The 20,746-nt window shown below is 40.5% G+C and overlaps 1 protein-coding gene across 7 annotated transcripts in view; it reads left to right on the forward strand.

Annotated features, from left to right (window-relative positions):
- FOXP1 (forkhead box P1) overlaps positions 1-20,746 on the forward strand; it is a 549,916-nt gene that overhangs the window by 147,186 nt on the left and 381,984 nt on the right. For 2 of the 7 annotated variants that reach the window (XM_074344463.1, XM_045507077.2), the window contains exon 3: positions 12,002-12,082. The exons of the other annotated variants lie outside the window; for them this stretch is intronic. The gene's annotated coding sequence lies outside the window, so the exon portion shown is untranslated. The remainder of the gene's footprint in view (positions 1-12,001; positions 12,083-20,746) is intronic. 7 annotated transcript variants of the gene reach the window in all.

Genomic DNA, 20,746 nt, shown 5'->3' on the forward strand with positions numbered 1-20,746 from the left:
TGTGCTTATTCCTTCCAATGTTGATGGACATTTATAATTTCACTTTTACTGCCATAAACATCTTTGGCCTGTACAAGAGTTCCTTTAAATGCATACAAGTATAATTACTGGGACAATTACTTGGACTTACTAAGGTATACTGTTCCCCTGTTCAGAACTCGCTGTCACACCAAGTTGAGGAAGATGTTAATGTGTCAGTCCTCTCCTCGAGGACACTGCAGTCTGGTGAGGAGGTGGCGGAGGACAGTCCTGTCTCCAGAAGAACTGCCCGTTTCAGCTGGACTGCACTGATGCCCTCAAGAGGAGCTAATGGTCCGCTTAGGTCCCTGGTATCTTGTAACAGGTGATTCAAGTTGTATTGTGTCCATTCACTTCATCCATTTGAAGAGAAATACCCCACCACATTGATTGACTAGCAAGAGCTTCATCTTCTGTCACAGGCAGTGACGTGGTTTAGAGACGGAAGGCGTCCGCCAGTGAATTTAGCAGGAGAGTGGAGGTGGTTAGAGATGGCCGGTGAAGGATGTCCTGCCACAGGCCTCTTGTTAAGCTTTCTTAGCCATCCCTTTCAAGAGGCTATCAGAACCCCAGAGAGGACTGTTTGAAACAACAGCACACAAAAATAGAATAAAAGAAAAGAAAAACAGAAGAATAAAAGGGAGGAAGAATTTCTGAGTGAGCGAGGCTTTCTGCGGCTGCTTCTCGTCCTGAGGTGTGATATGTAGATCTTTCCCGTGCTGAGGCCTGACAGCTTGTGGGGACAAGATGAATTTTTCAGTCAGTATGAGAAATGCCATCCTCACCAACTGATACCCTCCCCTGGCAGCCTCCTCGCTCTCTCTCTTTTATCATTCTTCTTGATCCATCATCTCGAGAATGCTAGGAGGCAGGAGGAGAATGTAAGTTCCAAATAGGAATTGGTGCCTGTTTTCTATCTTGGTTTATTTTCAAAAACCTTTTTGAACTTTTGAACTGCTGGTCCCCACGGGGCAGTGTGCAGGGGAGTTGATAAATAAAGATAATATTGATGTGAGTACAGTTTCTTTCATATGTAACTGGAGAAGCATGTGAGTTCCAGATAAGCTTTTCTTAGAAAACATAAAATTCTAAATGTCAAAGTTTTTTGAGTGGGGGTAGGGAGGACTCCAGCACCCAAAGACATCCTTAGACCTTAGACTGATTAAGAGAAAATCAAGCTGATAGCATGTAGGTAAATTGGGCCAAAAGCCCTTCTGTTTTCATTGACTTTTGACTTCCCTCCCTATTACATGTTCTCTTAAAGCCTCTGTTTAATACTGTAACTTTACCTTCTCTTTTTGTCTCTAATGGTCACTTTCTAATTCCTCCTCCAATAGATTGAAAAATGGGGGTGTCTACATCTTCTACAATGTGTACCATGAAGATGGGAGTTTGTTCTTTGCTTAACAAAACTTCTAGGGAAAAAAATTGAGCCTTCGTTCCTTCCCAAGCATCTTTTGAAAAATCGGAGGTTTTGTATTCAGGTAGAAGTAAACATGAAACAATAATTATATGTAAATTAATAAAGCAGGAAAGACTTTATAAACACCCACCCTAGATAAGTACCTGATTTTTTTTTTTTTTACAATTTTGAAATAAATGGTTTTATTGCATTTGTGCCAGTCCTGGGTTGCATCAGCTAGGTGATGATACCGACAAGATTTACTCCAGTATTACAGACATAATCATAATATTTCACTTGCTTGCCAAAAAGTGTTTTTAAATAACAAATTCAGCCTCTGACCCTTGCAGGAAAACATACACTGCCAAGTGCAAGGTGAAAACTGAGAGTTCATCATATAAAAAAATGTTCCATCTTAGTAAATCATAGTCATAATTGTTAAATTAGATTAAGTAGATTTGCCATCAGTATTTCCAATTTCAACGTTTTGCCACTGTGTCTCCATCTTAATGTTTGGATTCACAGATCAACATGGAACACAGTAGGCATTTTATTAGTTTGTTGAATTAACAAACAGGGAGATTTCTAAATGACTTGATTCAAAGCTTAGCTCCTGTAGAGACTGGACGGTGAAATGAAAGTTTGTCAGAAGCGGGGAGGTTGAAGTGGCTGACTGAAGTTTTGTACGAGAAATGATTTTGTTCTTTCTAAAATTTGACCCTGCTGCCTTCTGATTCATTTTACTCACATGTCTTAGGTAGCTGCATTTCAAGCAAGGAGACTTTTTGGAAACTTGGTCAGAGAGGATATTCCATCACGTTCCATCTTGGTAGGCGGCAGATTATTGAAGATTTCACACCCCCGACCCCGTTGTCACTAGTGCCTCACCCTGGGTGGATGTTAGAGCTCTGGTCTGTGCAGAATCAGGCATCTGATTTTTCTTGATGTTGGAGAAATGTGTGGGGTTTTAGAACTTCAGGAACATCCAAATAGTTTTTTTCTTTGAAACCTGCTGGAATTTCTTATTCCTAAACTGCACAGTGAGGGAGGTGGTAGGAATCACAGTAAGTGACACATTTTCTTAATTAATTCTCTGTTAGTTTTTTCCTTCACTATTTGGGGTCCTTAGAGAATGCATCCCATTGTGAAGTTGTTTGAGTCCTGTACGAATGTGTGTATGTGTAAACATGCACACCACATTTGTCTACATAGTGTGTGCACACTGCATACATGGATAGAATGCACACACATGCACAGTACATGATAGCCACGTGTGCATACCAAGGTGTACGTGTGTGTAGGTGCACACATGCACGCAGAGCACATCTAAGGTGGTTTCCTTTCCTAAACCTCAAATAACTCAGGTTTCTTTCCTAACACGTAAAGTCCCTTCTACAAAAAGTTGAAAAATAAATATTATAATCAGCGAGGCATCACAAATAACTTATATCTCAATCAAGCTATTAAATGCTTTTTAATTTTTAAGTAGATAGGGGAATAAAATAGCTGCATAGTTCATAAAGTGGTGTGCCATTACTGCATGCTGTGCCCAAGAATTAACACCAGCCTTTCACACTCATGAAGTAAAAGTGGATTTGAACTGTGATCAATGTATTATCCTATATTTCTTATTGTGCTTTCTCTCTCCTTCTTGAGCACCTTTGTAGACTAAATGGCTACTAATGACATAATTACAATTGTTTGTCACCACCATAATGCGTGATTTCCGATCTCATCATGAAGATGTAAGTTAGATAAAGGAGGAGTTTTGGCAGGAAGACAAAGTGCAGTGATTTATTAAAGGACAGATGTGGTTGTTAAAAGCTTTTCTACACAAGACGCAATTGAGTGATGGGAAATAGGAATGAAATCGTTCCGCACAGCCAGCCCGTGGTTCTTGGTGTGGGTGACACAGTTGCTCATGGAAGCATGACAAATGAGCCCCATGTTTTATTGTTGTGTACTAGTTTTATGTTGGAATTTAAACAGGGTGAGAAAGGTTCACATTAGCTTACACCGGCCAAGTAGGTGTTTAAAGGAAACTAATGAGACTTAAAGGGCTGGCGATATTTTCAGTTTGCTTAGTGCCTCATATCAAGAACTGAAATAGCGTACGTTTCTGTCAAGTTTCAAAGAGGGAAAATCCCAGCACTGTCAAAAGAGACCCAGAGAGAGAGAAAGAGGTTAATATGAGAATTCAGAGAAATCAGAAGCAAGTGGAGACAAGATATTACTTAAGCACTGTTGACATACATATTGTACACATCGACTTGACATATATACAATCAGATTAGATAGATGCTTCTAAGGAATAGGCACAATTTCTGGTTTTAGTAGTATTTGCACACATAAACCTCTGCTAAAATAATGTTAAGACTCTGGAGTGATGGAACCAATGAGTGGTTCAAAGAGTGCTTTTGAGCTTTTGGAGGAGGAAAGAGGGAAAAGAAGAAGAAAATGGTTATGTATATGTATTTTAAATTTTATTTTTATTGAAGTGTAGTTGATTTACAATGTTTCATGTGTACAGCAAAGTGATCCAGTTATGCATACACATACGTATACATACACTTACTATGTTTTAAAGCCATTCTGTGGTCTCAAAGTGCCGATCTGTTTCTTTTTTTCCTCCTTCCTTCCTTCCCTTTCTTTCTTTCTCCCTCTCTCTACCTCCTTCCCACGTCCCTCTCCCTCTCCTTTCAACTCCCCTGTGCAGTTTTATCTGGAGAAGCATGATGCTGTAGGATTGGGTCTGCCTAGTATGGAACCTGGGACTATACTGGGCATAGGAGCTCTCCTGTCTCTTCCAGGGTAGATAACAAAATTACGTTAAATGGTTTAAATGGAAGACTTAGAGTTTTTTAGATTAACTCCATTAAGCCGGGAAGAACTTTGGTGGGGTGTTCGTAATACTGTGACCTGCCCTGTTCTGTCAGTGGAAACTCCAAGGTCCTCTTCTGGTTTTCTCTCCCAATTTCACAGACTTGATGCTGTTGTAAATTTCCTGGAGTTGGTGATTCCATGTGTATTTGTAGTATTACCTACTTAACATTTATTTGCCCGTGTCCAGAGGCAGAAGCTGCATCACTGAGCCTGTCCATTACCTGGCACAGAATATACATTGGAGCAGTATTTGTAGAATGAATCAAAAGGACTGCATGCATGATAGCCTACAATTCAGGATATTGCTTGGAGAACGCTAGCAAATCCAGGCAGATGAAACTTTCCCAAACCATCAGTACTCATTCACACAATTCATGCAGCAGTTTAGATGGCCCACTTGCCATCTCCTTAAAGTTTGAAGCCTTAGAACCCAGGTTAGATCAAACCCCTTCCAAGCTGACTTTTGCCTCCCAGGCACTCATCATGCAATTCCAGGGACTGCCACTTGATGGCTCATACCCGACCCTTGGACAATTTAAAGAATAAAGTCAGAAAAAATACACAAGTTTTCTCCAACCCTTGACTCTCTCTCTTCCATTTAAAATACATGTCCTTCATGACTCATATATTATATTTTATAAAAAGGTAGGTAAAAATTGAAATGCAGGGTGTAACAGTTCAAAGAGATGAAGAGCTGTCTTGATGGGCATTCGGGGAGGATCCCTGCACAGCGGCAGCACTGGTGCTCGGAAGGGCCCTGCTCGCACTCAGATGCTCTGCTGCTGCCATCTTGAAATTCTTTACGGTTTGGGACAAGGGGTCTCTCATTTTCATGGTGCACTGGGCCCTCAAATTACATAGCTGGTCCTGCCTGTGGGTATTTTTCTCTCTGGCATCGTAGTCCCGTGTGACTTTTCAGTTGCTGACTTTCCTTACCTGGCCAGAATTTGTTACTTGAAGCCACCTTGCCTCAGGCCCAATCTTCCCTGACCATATGGCTCCTAAAGGGTTTACTGAGTGCTTGGTGGGAAGCCTGTCCTCCCTGGACATGAGCAAACGGGATAAGAGCTTTGGCTTGGAGTCAGGCTTGTGGCTTCAAATCGTGGCTCTACCAGGGTCTGGTTACTTAAACTTTCCAAACCCAACTTCCTCATTTACAGAAAAGGAGATGATGGTAGTGAGCCTGCCTGCCTTCTAGGCTGGAAGTGAGGATTAATTGAGATAGTGTGTAGAACAAGCTTCCCAGATGCCTGGCTCAGCAGGCAGCATTCCATCACTGCCAGGCACTGGTGCGATCTGGAAGCACCGCATTTCTGGCTGCACCTGACACGCAGTGAGCTTCCTGCCCTTTGTGGTTGTTGCTCCACTGAAGTTGCAGGACTCTCACCGTGCTTTGATGCTGTGACGTGCCAGCGCTCAAGGTTCCCTGTCGCCTGGGACCGAAGTTCAAGGGAAGACTTGACTCAGCTCTGCTCACTCCCTTTTCCTAACTGAAGCCCAGGCTGCTCCCTCTCCTCTCTGCTTCCTGATTAACACGAAAAGGATTTGTGTAACTAAACTCGGCATTTTGTAACCCATTTCTGTTTCCCACTGGTTCAAAGATGTCTCTTACTCAGTACATCATTAAAGGCACCAACCTCTTTTCTGCAGAGCATTTAGAACACATTTGGAAACAGCTAAGTAATTTACAAATAACCTCTCCCTCCTCCACTCATCCAGGAAATTTGTAAAACATTGGCCATATCAAAGGAACTTGTGTTCTTAGGGAGAGGGACTATGTTATTGGAGACTGATACGATGTGATCCATCCATTTATCTAACACATATCTCTTAAAGACTGTCATTGTGCCAGACGATGTGGTAATTACTGGGAGTGTAACTGTTTACACCACCACAAAGAACCTTGCTGTTGTGAGGCTGATGTTCTAGTCAGGTTGGATACCGGACACAGTGAAGAATGGTATCAGAGAAAAGTGCTGTGCGGAGAAATAAAATGAGATGATGGAATAAGAGTGCCTCTGGGCCACTTTAGAGGAGTTAGCCAGGGAGAGCTTCTCAGAGGAGGTGACATTTAAACTGAGGTCTGAATGGCAGGAGGGAGGCAATGGAAGGTAGGCATTCTAGACTTAGGAACAACCAGTGTTCAGACCCTAAGTTGCCATGACTTGGTGGGTTTGAGGAAGAAGACCAGTGTGGCTGGAGGGAGGTATGAAGGTGGAGAGGAGAAGTTTGTTGAGCATGAGAACTGTCTGGGGCCTAATCTTGGACTCTGTAAGGCAGAGTCATGTGGTCCCTGAGCTTTATTGCTCTGTTATTGTCAAGCTGAAAGGGAACGAGGAATCTCTTCGGTCATAAGCTGAATAATTCAATCAGTGAAGCATTCTCCAGGTGTTTCCTGGGGGAGAATGGGTGATTTTACCTGGATTTATCTACTTTATTCTCTAATTAAGAGGCATAACACTCTTGAAAGGAGCACTGGAATTAGAGTCCCAAGACAAGCCTTAACTCTACTGGGACAAGCTGTTTCATTTCCCTGCTGCGTCTTTTCATGCATAAGACAGATAATGCCTTTGACACCACCTTGGAATAATGAATTAATGACTTAGGGCTTGTGGCAACTACTTGACAAATGCAAAATCACAGATGAATATTCAGTATTATTATTGATAATCCTTCATTTGATCACCTTACCTACTGAAAACACCAAATTTTCTTAGTTATAAAAAGTGCATTTTTCTATCCATTAAAGAGTTTTTACATTACTTATGGAGGAACCTAGCAGATAAGTTCATGATGGATACAGTTACCTTATTCGTTAAATGGTTCCCAGGTACTGGTTCACCCTCTTAGGTAACCGTTTGACCATCTCTGTTCCAGCCTGGGATGTTAGAACAAAAGGCCAACCACCTATGGAATTCTGTCTCCTAGATTTCTTGTCTCTTAACTGGACTGACTGTGAAAAATGGGAAAACTTGAAGTACGGGTTAGCCATTGGTTTTAAATAACTTGCCTTTAAAGAGGATTCACCAGAGTTCTTAGAAGACAGAACTCCTGTACCTCCAAAAATCACTGCTGATCACCGTGGATTTGGGCTTGTGGAGATGAGCAGTTTACGAACTGTTCTTTGGGAGCTGGTAGTTCGTGTGGAAATTTGGTCTCTGTAGTTGGCATTTTTGATACAGGGCTTGACTTTAGTCTCTGTCAGCTTCTCAGAATCTCTCAATCTGCCCAGTAGGACATTTGTATTTGTCAAAGAGTCGGATGGGATAACAGATTCCGTGGGTCCAATTCTCCACCGTTAGTTTTCAGGAGCCATGTAAATGGCCCCAGGGTATTTGAGTTTTAAAATCTTACACTTCTTTGCTTTCATAGACACCCCTTGGGAAGATAATCTCAGATTACTGGAAGACTTTATTGTTAAGTTTTAGAGAATTTTGCATTCTGCTTAGAAATCATTTTTAAGTTTTATTAGAACATTTACTAGCAATGGCGCTGATTATTTTAAATATGACCCTGGAAATGGGCTATGTCAGCTTGAAAAGACTATTTTTAACAGAATTTGGTTTTAGAGGCAGGTTTTATAGACATTATAGTAATACCATTGTTACCTAATTAGCATCCACTGTGCAAATGTACGTGGTATTAGAGAGGCAAGTATACATAAAATTATAAATTGTGACATTTTATGAGGTTTTTTTTTTATCATGAGTCTTATACAGTCATCATTACTTAACAGTGTGAAATGTGGCCTTAGACATTACATCATGTAAAGATCAGGAGACCAAAAAAAACTGGGGATCAATTTTTGATTATAATTAAGTTTTAGTATGAGGCATTTCTGAATATGTGTCACGATTATGAGTCATGAATTTCACACCAAACCTGACCTATTATGATTATGTTTCTACTTCAAGGGGTTTTCAGTATTTAAATTCTGAACCTAATTCTAAGGTTTCAGAATGATTCACATTCAAATCTACTTTTATGTTTCATAATTAAATAAGAAAATATTGCTTATACCTACATTTTTACTATTCTTGGACATATTATAATTATTTCTTTAATTTCACCAATAAAGTAGTCCATTTCTTCATTAGTAAATTACAAGGCTATCTTAATAAAAAAAAATTAGTTTGAATGTGGCTTGCCATCTCAAATAGTCATTTCAGTTTGGAATTTTCTCACCTCTTTCATTAGTCCTTTTTGTAAAATGTGAAGATACTTTCTAGGTAAAGTAATCCCTTCCAAGCGGTAAAATAACTTCCTTTTTGGAAAGAGTTATTAGAGTCTTATTCTTTATAATCTTAAATACCACTTGTGTTAGAGTGAACAATACATGAAAAAATTACACTAGTTAAAAAAAGAATGATTACGACCTAGGGCAAGTACATTGCAATTATATGTTCGTGGAAAAGTGAGCTTTCTACTGGGAAACGTGTGATGTAGATGCCCATGAAATTTCCAAAGTTTAAGTATTTTTGTAAATTAGGTTGTTCCTAGTTAAACAGGTGGCTTTAAAGGCTGGTTTCACTGTTGTTTTAATCATAGTTTAGTTACCATGGAGAAATATGCAAGTTAGCATTTATACACAGAAGTGAAATTTATGCTGCATAGATAATAGCCTAAATTTAGCTTGACTTAAGTTTACCACTTCCTTTTTTTTTAACCAAAAAGAATAATAATATATCACATATATCCATTAACAAGTTAATTTCTTTAAACACTACTGTCATATTTTTAGAGAATTTCTTTTCTTAAGCATCACTGGACACTTCTGTTAATGTGACTTCTTCCCATGTGAGCAGAATATAGCACATTGCATTTGATTTGCTCTAATTGTGTCACCCTTAGGTTTAATAAAAGGCTTTGCTAAGCTTAAGATCAGTCATGTGATGAAAAACTAATGTTTGGACACATTGTGTCTCGTCTTTTTGGGTTTTGCCAAGGACTGTTATTTTATACTGAAAATCTTCAGAAAATGTACAGTGGTGGGTGATGAGACCGACCTGGTTTCAGAGCCCAACAATAGTTTGGATGACCATTTGGCTGGATTTTCCGAGACAGGCCTTCATAATGTACTGTTTCAACATTAATGGCCTCTTAGCTGGGTAATAGATTTTTCAGCCTGAATTAAGAGATTTCGTCTGTGTGGAATCCAGCCGCCGGGAGCTGCCTTTCCTGCCATTTGCTCTACCCAGTACCTCAGAGCGAAGGCTAAGTTTTCAAGGACAAATGTAGTAAAAGTGTCCTCATCCAACACGAGGTCCCCCAGCACTGAGAGAGAGCAGCAGATCCCTTTCAACACCAGCTGTTCTCACAGATATAGATTGCTGCAGTGAAATTTTCTTAATATAATTCAGGAAGCTCTAGAGAATTCTCCAAAACAACTGTGCCAACAAGGAAAATGTTGAATTTTTCATCAGCTGCCCAATGCTGAGAGTTAGTGGGCAATCCGTTCATTCATGACCAGATGTTCAGTGTGGTAACACTCTGCAGTTAACTTGAACCCTGTGGCCTGTTTACCATTGGCTACAAGGACATTGGCAGCAAGCTGGCATTGGAGAATTGAGGCCTGAACGAGCAAAAGACTGGAGTGTGTGTCTGTGGCTTCCTGGTTTTCACCAGCAACCAGACAAGGTAGGGAGTGATGAAAGAAGGGAACGCCGTCACATCCATCATCCCAGAGGCACAGAGAATTTGCCGTAGGATTGTGTCTTGGGGGAACAGTTGGCAAATTCTTACACTCCTTTTTATTTGGGAAGAAAGGCAGTCTTTGTTGGATAGATTTTTTTTTTTTTTTTCAACCTGTGTCTGAACCATCAAACTTTTTGTGGTGGGGCATTAGGCGTGGGTGGTTAAGACGGTAAGAAAAAGGTTTCTAATTTTAAACTGGAGGAAGTCAATAAAGTTGACTCTTAATATTGAAACCTTACTAGGTCCAATCTGGAATTGGAAATATGTGATATTTTTGCCCTGGGTAAACTTTATTTTTATAGGTGGGAAATATTGAGATCTTCCATTCATATAGATTCACCGTTTCCTTCATAGACGTGTTTTCAGCCCCTGACATTTCTGTGAGCTGTTTTAAGTCTTAGTCTTGGGGAAAGGGGGGACTTTAATAGAGAAGGGGTTTTTGAAGAAACAATAGATTTTACCACCCTGAAAAGGAATCTTCCTTAAAGTGATGAACTGTGTTTGATTCTGGAAGTGAGCGTGCCAGGCACTGGGAGGCAGAATTTCATAACATCTAGTTTGTCTAGGATGGAGGACTTTTCTTCCTACCTCCGTGGCGCTGCATGGTAAATTTTTTTTTTTATTGTAGTAAAATGTGCATCACATCCAATTGACCGTTTTAACCAACTGCAGAATAATTTTAAGTATTATTTCAGAGCAGTATGGGCAAAGGAAAGAAACAAATCTTCTGATTTGACCACTTTTAATTTGGGGCTTAAACAGTGCCATCCCAGTAAGAAATGGGCCTTCATTTACTTGAAATGAGAACAGAAAGTCATCATGGAATAAACGTTTTGCTTTTTGGAGACAGGGGCTTTTTTCTCTTCCTATAGAGTTCCTGACTCCCCCTGCCACATCCTTAGTGACACCCGTCCGTGGGGGCACAAAAGGGAACTTGAAGGGACTTTGGAGCAGCAGAACCCTTGCAATAATGATATTTGTTTTGGCAGCACTTTCTGCCTTTGGTTTACAAGGTTGCAGTAAACACTTCCTTTGCATTTCCTGCTTACAGAGAAAGCGGGTTACATGTTGCAGTGAGATATGGAAATTTCTCAGGACTCTGGGGAAACCTGCCTCTCCCCTGGCCCTTTGAATCACACCAAAGGAATCTGTGTTTCATTTGTCTGGGTGGTTCCCCCCCTACCCCGCCCCTTTTCTTTCTGAAAAGTCCCTTGGCTTGTTGACTTGGAAAAAGCAGGTTTTGCATTACAGCAGGTACTAACATCGGGCTGCAGGGACACGCTGTTTTCTGGGATGCTAACTTGCTGATAGAAAAGTGAGAACCAGTTTACAGTAGCTCTGACACCACTGTTACCTTTCTTCAGTCCTCTCCAGCTGCTCCCAGCCCTTCGGATGCCTTCGCCGTGCACACAGTTTGTTCTTGGGTGTGAAAGCAAACAGTATTTGAGTTGGCAGCAACTTCTCTTTCAGTGGAGTTTGCTGCCTCGGCAAGAAACCGCAGCGTGAGCTTTCTGCTGCTGAAGGTTTCCACTGGCAGGATGGCCTTTTCCCACATTTCCTTGGTTTAAGGAAACAGATTTTTGAACTTTTTTTTTTTTAAAGACAAAATGCCAACATTTAACAGCTGGAGTTAGTATATAATTTATGGTTTTCACTTTATGTTCTTGTGGATGTATAAAAATGAAAAATCCACAAGTATTGTTAAGTTATGCAAGTTTTTGCAAAAAGTATGATTAAAAATAGACCCTCTGTTAGGAGAAATTGAAGAAAGTCATTGTTACCCAAACAGGTATTCTCAATTATTCTATCTTTAATGGTTTTTAATTGTTATAATTTACTCATATTCTATTACATCTCTCAGTGGAGATGTTTCTGAAAGCTCTTTGTTTTTCCTTTGAGAAACAGGTAGGAATTTGTTCAGTTGAACCTCTTCAGCTTTTTTTTTCCCCCAGATTTTATTTTTTAATCTTTTTACATGTCAGCCCATTAATCCTCACTTTTTAGGTAACCCTTCTTGTCCCAGTGGTTTTGTCTGGAGAGTCTCAACTAGAGAAAAAATCAGACGTAGACCTGCTACCTGTCAAGGTGAGTCTTTGCCAACGGGGACTCGTGTGCCTCTCGTGGGAGTTAGCCCGGCCTTTGTTAACGCCACAGCATCTCCTTTTAAGGCGAGCTTTAGTTTTTGTATATTCCCTTTAGCAGAAATTTATATCCACACCTTACAGATATAGCCTGTATATTCCTTATTGGCTGGAGGCCTTACTAAATTGGTAACATATCAGAATCAGGAAACAAATGCAGTCAACCAATAAAAAAAAAAAGTGACAGAACGTTGCCTCCAGATAGGTAGTATGTTTGCGCTATCAATACACAGAGACTGGGGGGTTTGTTGTTATTTCTTTTTCTGTTTATAGAGGCGAAGGTTCTGAGAACCTTTCTTCACATCCCCAAAAGCCACACCTTTAATTAAAAAGTAGCTCTAACGTATTTGTTTTCCTGATTTCTCAGAAAATAAAATAGGAAGTGAAAAGGCCGTTCTCCTTGGTACCGTGTGTTACTGTAAAGATCATTCGATCTGCACGTTAGATTTAGGGTCAGAACATTAGTGTGATGAATAACAGGGGACAAAATTTTTCTTTTCTTTTCAAGGATAGTGGCAGTTAATCATTTTTATCTGCCTGCCTTGTAGACTTGATTAGATTTATTATGTATGCCACATGTTTATGGCATTTTTATTATATGTTGTTAATTTGTTGTAACTGCCACCACTTTTTTTTTTTTTTTTTTTTTTTTTTTTGCTTCTTCCCTTTTCTCCCTGGAGGACCCTTGAAAGCATCTAAGTGTCAACTCTTACCTTGTGCTTTGGGAAACTTTAATTTTTAACTTTAAAAAAGGCATAACAGTCTACTGGTTAAAAAATTACCAGTGTTACAGTACATCTCCACATAAAAAGAAAATTTGCCGTTGTATTCCATTAAACACTTATGTTTTTTGTTGTTGTGCTACATTATTTGGGATGGATTTAAGGAACACACATTTTTAAAAACACTTCATCTGAAACCCAGAAGGGAGAGCTGTCGAACATGCACTCAACTGCGATTTTCTTTATTACTGGAAAGTCGTATATGTAGTTTGCAAATCACTGCTAGGTAAGCCAGTTGAGACGCGCATCACTTCATCAGCAGCAAAACATTTCAGCTGCTTAAAAAGTCAGGCAGTCGAATGATGCATTTTAGAACAACACACTCTTTTTTAGCTTACTAGCTCTCAGAATGGATATGGAATCTGTTAAATATAGAGGCAATTCTTTAAATAAGGCCGACAGTTAAAATTGGGAAGCAGGAGAATTAGATTGGAAATGATTTACGATGAGTCTACAGGACATTCAAAAAATAAAGTTAGAAAAGGAAATCCACTGGCTGCGTTGGCTACATCACAGCAGAGGATTTTTACTTTTCCTCCCTTTTGAATTGGCTGGATATATAGGCAATGCACAGAAACAGACTTTCAGGCGGAAAAATTGACAGCGTTTTTCTTTTTACTGTATGTTCTGGCATTGGTTTGGTATTGGCATTCTGAGTCTCCGACTATAACTAAGTCAGTTTCTTGTTTTGACAGTTAAAGAGTTTTGCAATAACAGAGAACCACCCATTCTCTTAGAACATTAGACGTTGAAATAAATAGAAGCTGGACTGAACAGCAGCTTTGTTTTTGTCATGCATCATGAGCATATGGGCCCTTAATAAATACCATTTGAGGATGACACAGGTGTGGTTATGGAGCTTATAATATGTAATCGTCACAAATGCAGCTGCCGCTTTTAAGAATTAGTATACATTGGTTCATACTCCACTACAAGAAGTGTATACATTTCTGTGGAACAAGCAATATGAATTTAGAGGGACAGATTACAGGCAGTATTAAGTCCTTTAGGTCAGAAATGGTTCCACTGACAGCTAAAGCTTTTACTTGTACTGACTTTTTAAAGCATTTGAAATTTTTCCTTGTAATGGGAAGAGAAAAAGCAATATAATTTTAGAAATTTTAGTTATAAATTCATTAATTGTTTCAATTATACAAGTTAACCAAGAAAAATCTGTTTGTTTACTAACTAGTAGTAGAGGAGTTCAGGGGATGAAGTTACTAAGCCAGATTCTGACTTGAGTGTTACAGGAGCTGCACGATGCCCTACAGTCTGCATGAGACGATCATTCAGTTCCTTTCCCCTCTGCCCCATTCACCGTTTAGCTCAATATGTGTTTAAAATTGCCATAGGCAATTCTGAGAAAAGAAAATTCATACTCAAATGCCATACTTAGGAATCTAGTGCTAAGAGAAATGAGATCTATCTTTCCCCACCTGGAGAATTTCAGCTACAGCTTGCTGAAGATATAAACTTTAGATATTTGGGTTAGTTAGGGAAAGAGAGAGAGATGTTTTTCTGGCTCTTGCAAACAGTGAATATGCAACAGGAACCAAAAAGCTTGGTACTTAAGGAGAAAAACAAATAATTCCCTTTGGCTGTCATGTAGAATTCCTAAAGGAGAAGAGAGAAAATTAGTTGGGAAGGAAGTTGACATATGAGCAGACAGGACTTCAAATTTAGGTTAAGAAGCAAGGAGTTTATTCAGTAACATCAGTTAATACCAATGATAGCAGACAACATTTGTTATGGGTAAGGCATTAAGCATAGTGGTTTACAGTTCATTACGTTTTACTCCTCGTCAGCATCCAAGGAAGGGGGTACTATTATTATCCGTAGTTTACCATACAGATGAGAAAGTTGAGTCTTGGAAAGGATAAGCCGTCTTACCCGGGCACAGAGTAGTGAGATGGAGCCAGGATTTCCAGTTGGTCCTGTGACTCAGGGACCAGCCTTTTGAAGTTCCTGACTGCACAGCCAGTGGGCATGAGCACAGGAGTCGTTCAGTCAGAGCCGGGCTCCAGAATAGTTCATTTGTCATCAGTGCATAGAATATAGAGAAGAGCCCAAATTCGGGGAAATTGTGAGGAGCCACAGTCAGAGCCCTCAGTAGGGCAGTTGAAGGGATTGGAAAGGAGATGCCATAGGGGTCACAACACCCTTGAAGTTACATCGACTGGACTTGATGTGAAAGAGAGGGATGTTTGGAAAGTCAGGCTGGTTTTCCCAACACTTGTTCCCAGAAGAGGAGAGAGGGCAGGCCGGGAGGCGGCGAGCTGAGGTTTGGGTGTCATTTGAGGGGCAAGTGTCAATCTCAGGTGGAATCTTTCTCAAAGATGATGAGATGCACGTTGAACATAAGGCTGGGGCAGTAGTTGGGCTGGAGATGTGGATTTGAAGCCAAGGACATGAGTATAGAGAGGGAGACTGGTACGTTTAATTAAGGCGGGGAGAAGAAAGAGTGGCTGGAGAAGGCGACCAGGAAATAAATCAGGCTTAGGAGATAAAGAAAAATCTTTCTGCACATTGAAGATGACAGATTTGTAGGCCATGCTTCAGACACATACCTATACATATTCATATTTGTATACATATTCATGTATATATTTATATACGTATTCCTATAGGCATTCATATGTATCAGTGTGTGTATTTGTATATGTATCGTGAGCATGCGCTGTTCCCTTAAGCACGCATATGTAGACTTGGGAGCCTTTCCCACCTCAGTGAGCACGTGGGAGAGGAAGAAGGGTGGGCTAGGTACCACTCTCTCCCGTGGGCCGCCCACTGAGGAGGGTCTGCTCCACAATGCTGCAAGTCGAGAGCAGTAGAGGGAAGACAGAGTTTACTTCTGGAGTATGTGAGGTTCAGACCGACACACAGAATTTTATCCCCCCTCCCCCATACACATTCCAACACAGAAGCCGGGCTGCTTTAAATGCTATAGTAAATGCTAAGTGATCTATAATAGGATTTTACAGAATTCAGCAAGATTACCATTATGTCGTGAAATATGGGCTAAGAGTGTGGTCAATAAATGTGCTAACTTTTCATTTGGGGTGATGTTTTTCTCCTTTGAAAATCCTTTCATCTGTTGAAATGCAGATGGGAAGCTCTTGGCTTTCATTGCCCTGGCCAGTGCAGAGTGGCGGTTAAGAATTTTTTGGCTTTCCTGCCTTGGACCTCTTCTTAGTTACTAATAAGGTTAACAGTCAAGACGTCCAGGTCTTTACTTGCTTTCTAACTTACTTATTTTCCCAACAGCCAACGAAATGCTGTGTTATGCTAACGTCTGTTTTGTAGTACTGATTGGATCATGAGATGGTGCCCCCTTTTCTTTTCAAGATGCCACTTAAGTGATTCCCTTCCCAGGTTCTATAAAATGTCGCCCTGACAAAAATTGCCCTCCCACGTTAGTAGATTTAAGCATCTACTTCTTGTTTCTTTACATGGACCTTTACTGAAGGGTTAGAATGATTGGGAACACCTTAGGAAGCTTCCGTGCCACCCGCTCCACACAGTGAAGTTCATGTGAACCCTTTACAGGTGATCATTCTCATTTCAAGAAAATAAATTTAAAAACATCGTGCTGATCTTCACACCCCTGTCACTTAGGATATCATCCGCCTTTCTCCTGGGAGTCTCCAGTTGGCCGTGTCACTGAGGACTTTGTCATAATGGTTTGAGAAAGTCATTTATCAGTGGAGGTCACCTTGACTTTTGAGATTCTAATAAAATTGGCTTGAGCCTTTATCTTGTTCCCTGGGGGGAATTCCACTGAGAATTTCTGGAGGCTTCATTTTCATGATTGATTTTGGTTAAAGAACTCTCGATGGTCTCTCTTCTCATGGCTAGTCTCTTGTCTTCTCTCAGAGTTGGGAATTAGCTCCTCTCCATAATTTCCTTCCAACACAACTCACACAGGGCGTTGAACCTGAGGAAGTTTGCATCAGAGACATTTCAAATCAGATGTTCAATAGGCTGGTTCTTAGAATGTATACTTGTCCACTCTGAGTCTGTCCTTGGATCATGACCTCCAAACTTGTCCTTTCTTCTCCCTTTTTCCTAACTTTCTTCTTGCCTCTCATTTCTCTGCTTTCTGTTACCTGCTCGTATTTCTTTAAAAAAGCCACTTAGCTTTCTCTTTCTGTTCACCGTCTCCTTCCAGGCTGGGTTGCTGGGGACTGTGTTTTGCACATCTCCCGCAGCATGGCAAGGAAGACTACTGCCTGGTAAAAAGATCATCTTTTCACCTCTGCACGTGTGTAGACCCCACCTCCTCCTCTCCCCACTCTCTCTTTTCCACATGTAGCCAAAACTAAGACGACTCTGCATGGAGAGACATACTAGGGTTTTATTCCCATTTTGGACCTACCCATTCCGGTTCCATTCTTTTCAACTGCTCCCCTTTAATCAGCCAACTAAATAGGTTATGTCTTGAGTTGCATAGAGGCCTTTAAAGTGCAGCCCCTAAATACCTGCGTTTTCTCATTGATGCCTTTTTCCTTATGCTAGGCCGGCAGTCTTGTCTCTAAATCCTGAGGCCAACAAAACAAAGCAAACACAAAAAGCCCGCAGAACTTCAGCCTTCCAAACATCTAGTTCATAGGAATATTTAATAGAATTTGATTTGTTTCTTTGCTCATTTCATCTTCCTTGTAGTTTACCACACATATGCCATTTTTAAGGCAAGTCTTCTATGATAATGCATTCTCTCTTTTCCTCCTGGAAATGAAGGGTGTTAATGAAATGGTTAAGGGGCGCCTTTTGTTGCAGTGCTGGCTGAAAATATTTGCGGTTAGTGAGCCACCTGGATCCGGCTCTTCTCCTCTTATCAAGTGGCCCTAACAGTGTCCACCAGCATGGCCATCTTATAATTAAATGAGGAACATCAGGAGATTTTCTGATGTTTTTATCTTCCAAGTTTTCACAGTGATGCCCCTGACTGGAGGTTACAAAAACTCTGAAAAAAAATGTCCACCACCATCAAAATGCACACTTACTGATTATTTTACACATTCTCATACCCCCATCTAAATCTGTTCATCACCAGAGTGGTGGTCCTCCATGCCTAGGGTCTTAGATTTCCAGGACATGGAGTTTTTCAGTATTAAAGTTGGGATAATTTTGGTTGTAAGCAACAGGAAGTCCAGCTTGGGGAGCTTATTGCACAGTGTCACTGGCAAGTTCTTTGTAAGTGAACTGAAGAGAACAAGCTCTTGTGTCTGCTCTGTTTTCTGCAGTAGAGCTGGCTTATCTTTAGACTGACCTTGTGGGTAGTGGTAGATGATTCCTGGCGACTACTGAGCTATAGATTTCCTCGCATGTGCCAAGCAGGAGAGAAGAAAAGGGAATCTAAAGATTTTCAGAAAGATTCTTGAAACTCTAATTGGATGAATTTCTAGCACATTCTGTCCTCTGATGGCGAGGGGGGATGGTTTGTATTAATTGGCGTATCCTAGGTCATATTTTTACACCACTGGAGCTAGGATGGAGTCAGCATCCCCAAAACCACATGGATCCTCAAGTGTCACTCGTCCTGTGTAAGAGGGGTTTGGTGGAAAGGATGCCGGGGACACAGCTTCAAATATATTCTTCTTTGAGCTGTTTTTTTATGTTTCAAAAGGCCTAAGGTTAATTCACTAATTTGCATGAGATAACACTTGAGAGGTTAACCAGTCAAGTTCCTTGGCTTTTGGCCATAAATATTTCAGTCTGTGAGCTCTGATTGGCAATTTGGTAGATATTGTCTATGAATTAATTACCACTTAACCAATAAGTATTAGTTGATAAAATCTTTTGAAATTTAGTGTGTGTGTAGGTGGGAGTGCTTGGAACTTAATAAAAGCAGTTCATTGTGATTCAGAAAGAAATTGGGGACCTCTTGTCTTAGCCTTCTTAGTCAGTAGCAGATAAAACGAGTTGTAATCTACTGAGGAAGTGATGACCAGTTGAAATACTGTGCAGATACGGAAAAAATGACCTTTAGTTGTACTAGTCCTCTTTCCAAAATTCAGAATTCAGCATTTCAAGTGCCTTTTTTTTTTTTCAGACAGGGTGATTTTTACATTTTACTAGCAAGTTTTAAAAACATTAATCATACGGAAAGAAAAAGATGATGAATTTTAACACTGCTGCAGTAGAGTGTCTGTGACTCAACGACAGAAATTATTGTTGGTGGAACCACCAAAAAATGTATCTGTCTTGGGGGGAAGAATGTTTAGTTGAAAGGCCACAGAAGAGACGCATATTCAGTAAGAGAAATGAGAGGCAAACGCAGTAGTGTAAGATTGTTTCACAAAAAGAGATTTCTAAAACGAGTACAACCAAGCTGTTGAGGAAACTTCATTGTTAAAGAATAAACACTGTGTGTATCAAACACTGAAGAGTGTAAAGTGTGTGTCAATGATAATGTGAAACTTACTCTCAGATGCAGGAAGTCTCTCGCACTCGGTGCATCTTGGAAGCATTTCTGTCAGAGGGCAGAGGGAACCTCTTAAGTCCTCCTGGATCCCTTCTCAGTGCAAAGTGATATTTGCTGTGAGGCTTTTGGCCTAGACTCACGCTGGGCCTCCTGGCCTCCTGCTATTGTTTTACCTGACTTACACAGCGTTGGTTGTTTTGGACTGACCGTCTTTACCCGTTGCCAGACGAGGAATTCTTGGCAAGTGCGTTGGGGTCTTGTGAATGTAAAATAAGAACCCACTGCTCCCCGTGGCGAGGCTGGCCAGCCTGATGCTCTTGGGTAGCCTGCCTGACCTGGCCACTAGGGGTCCACATCTCAGACTCCGCTCTGACCCACAGGACAGACTGCTACGTGTGGACGGCCTGTTGACATAGTGTCTAGTTTTATATCCCAGCCCTCCCTGCCTGCACCCCTCTTCTCGGTTTATTGTTTTTCAGACGTCGCCTTTCTCAGGCGTTTTTCCTAACTCTGCTGCTGCTTTCGCTGATTTTGATCTAAATACCACCTATACTTTATGACTGTCTGTTTCCCTTGAAGTTCCTGCATTTGTTGGGCTATAAATCAGTCTATTTAAAAAGGAGGTTTTTAGGAGGGTAGGGTATATAGCTCAAGTGGTAGAGCACAAGCTTAGCATACAAACGGTCCTGGGTTCAATCCCCAGTACTTCCTCTAAAAAAATAGATAAATAAGTAAACCTAACTACCTCCCCCTACCAATAAAAATAAATAAATAAAAATATATAAAACAAATTTTTAAAAAATTAAAAAAAAATGATAAATAAAAAGGAGATTTTACATTATCCCTTAGAAGAAAAAGTAGTATCAGTTGCCAGAACTTGATGGTAACCTAAAATACATGCTATGAAGGCAGAATGACGGTCTGTACAGAAGTTTGGCAAACTTTTTCTCTGAAGGGCCAGATAGTGAATATTTTCAGCTTTACAGGCCTTATGGTTTCTGTCGCAGCTACTCACCTCCTCCACTGTAACCCCAGATCAGCAAGAAACAGTACATAAATGAGTAGGCACGGCTGGGTTCCAATAAAACTTTCTTTGTGGACATGGAAATTTGATTTTCATGTAATTTTTTCATATCATAAAATATTACTCTTCTTTTGCTTCCCCCCCCAACCCTTTAACATATAAAATCTATTCTTAGCTCACAGACTTTACAATAGTCAGCAGCTGTCCAGGTTTGCCCACTGACCATAATTTGTGGACCCCTGATAAAAACTTCTCAGCAAATACTGTTGCATCCTTCTTCTCAAGCTATTGAGCTGGAGAGCTTCTCTCTTTTTTAAAAATGGACTTTGGCACATGTTAGGTGACAGACCAGCACCCAAATGAGGCTTTGTCCTTGAC

The sequence above is a fragment of the Camelus bactrianus genome, chromosome 17 (genome assembly GCF_048773025.1).
Source record: "Camelus bactrianus isolate YW-2024 breed Bactrian camel chromosome 17, ASM4877302v1, whole genome shotgun sequence".
Lineage (NCBI taxonomy): Eukaryota > Metazoa > Chordata > Mammalia > Artiodactyla > Camelidae > Camelus > Camelus bactrianus.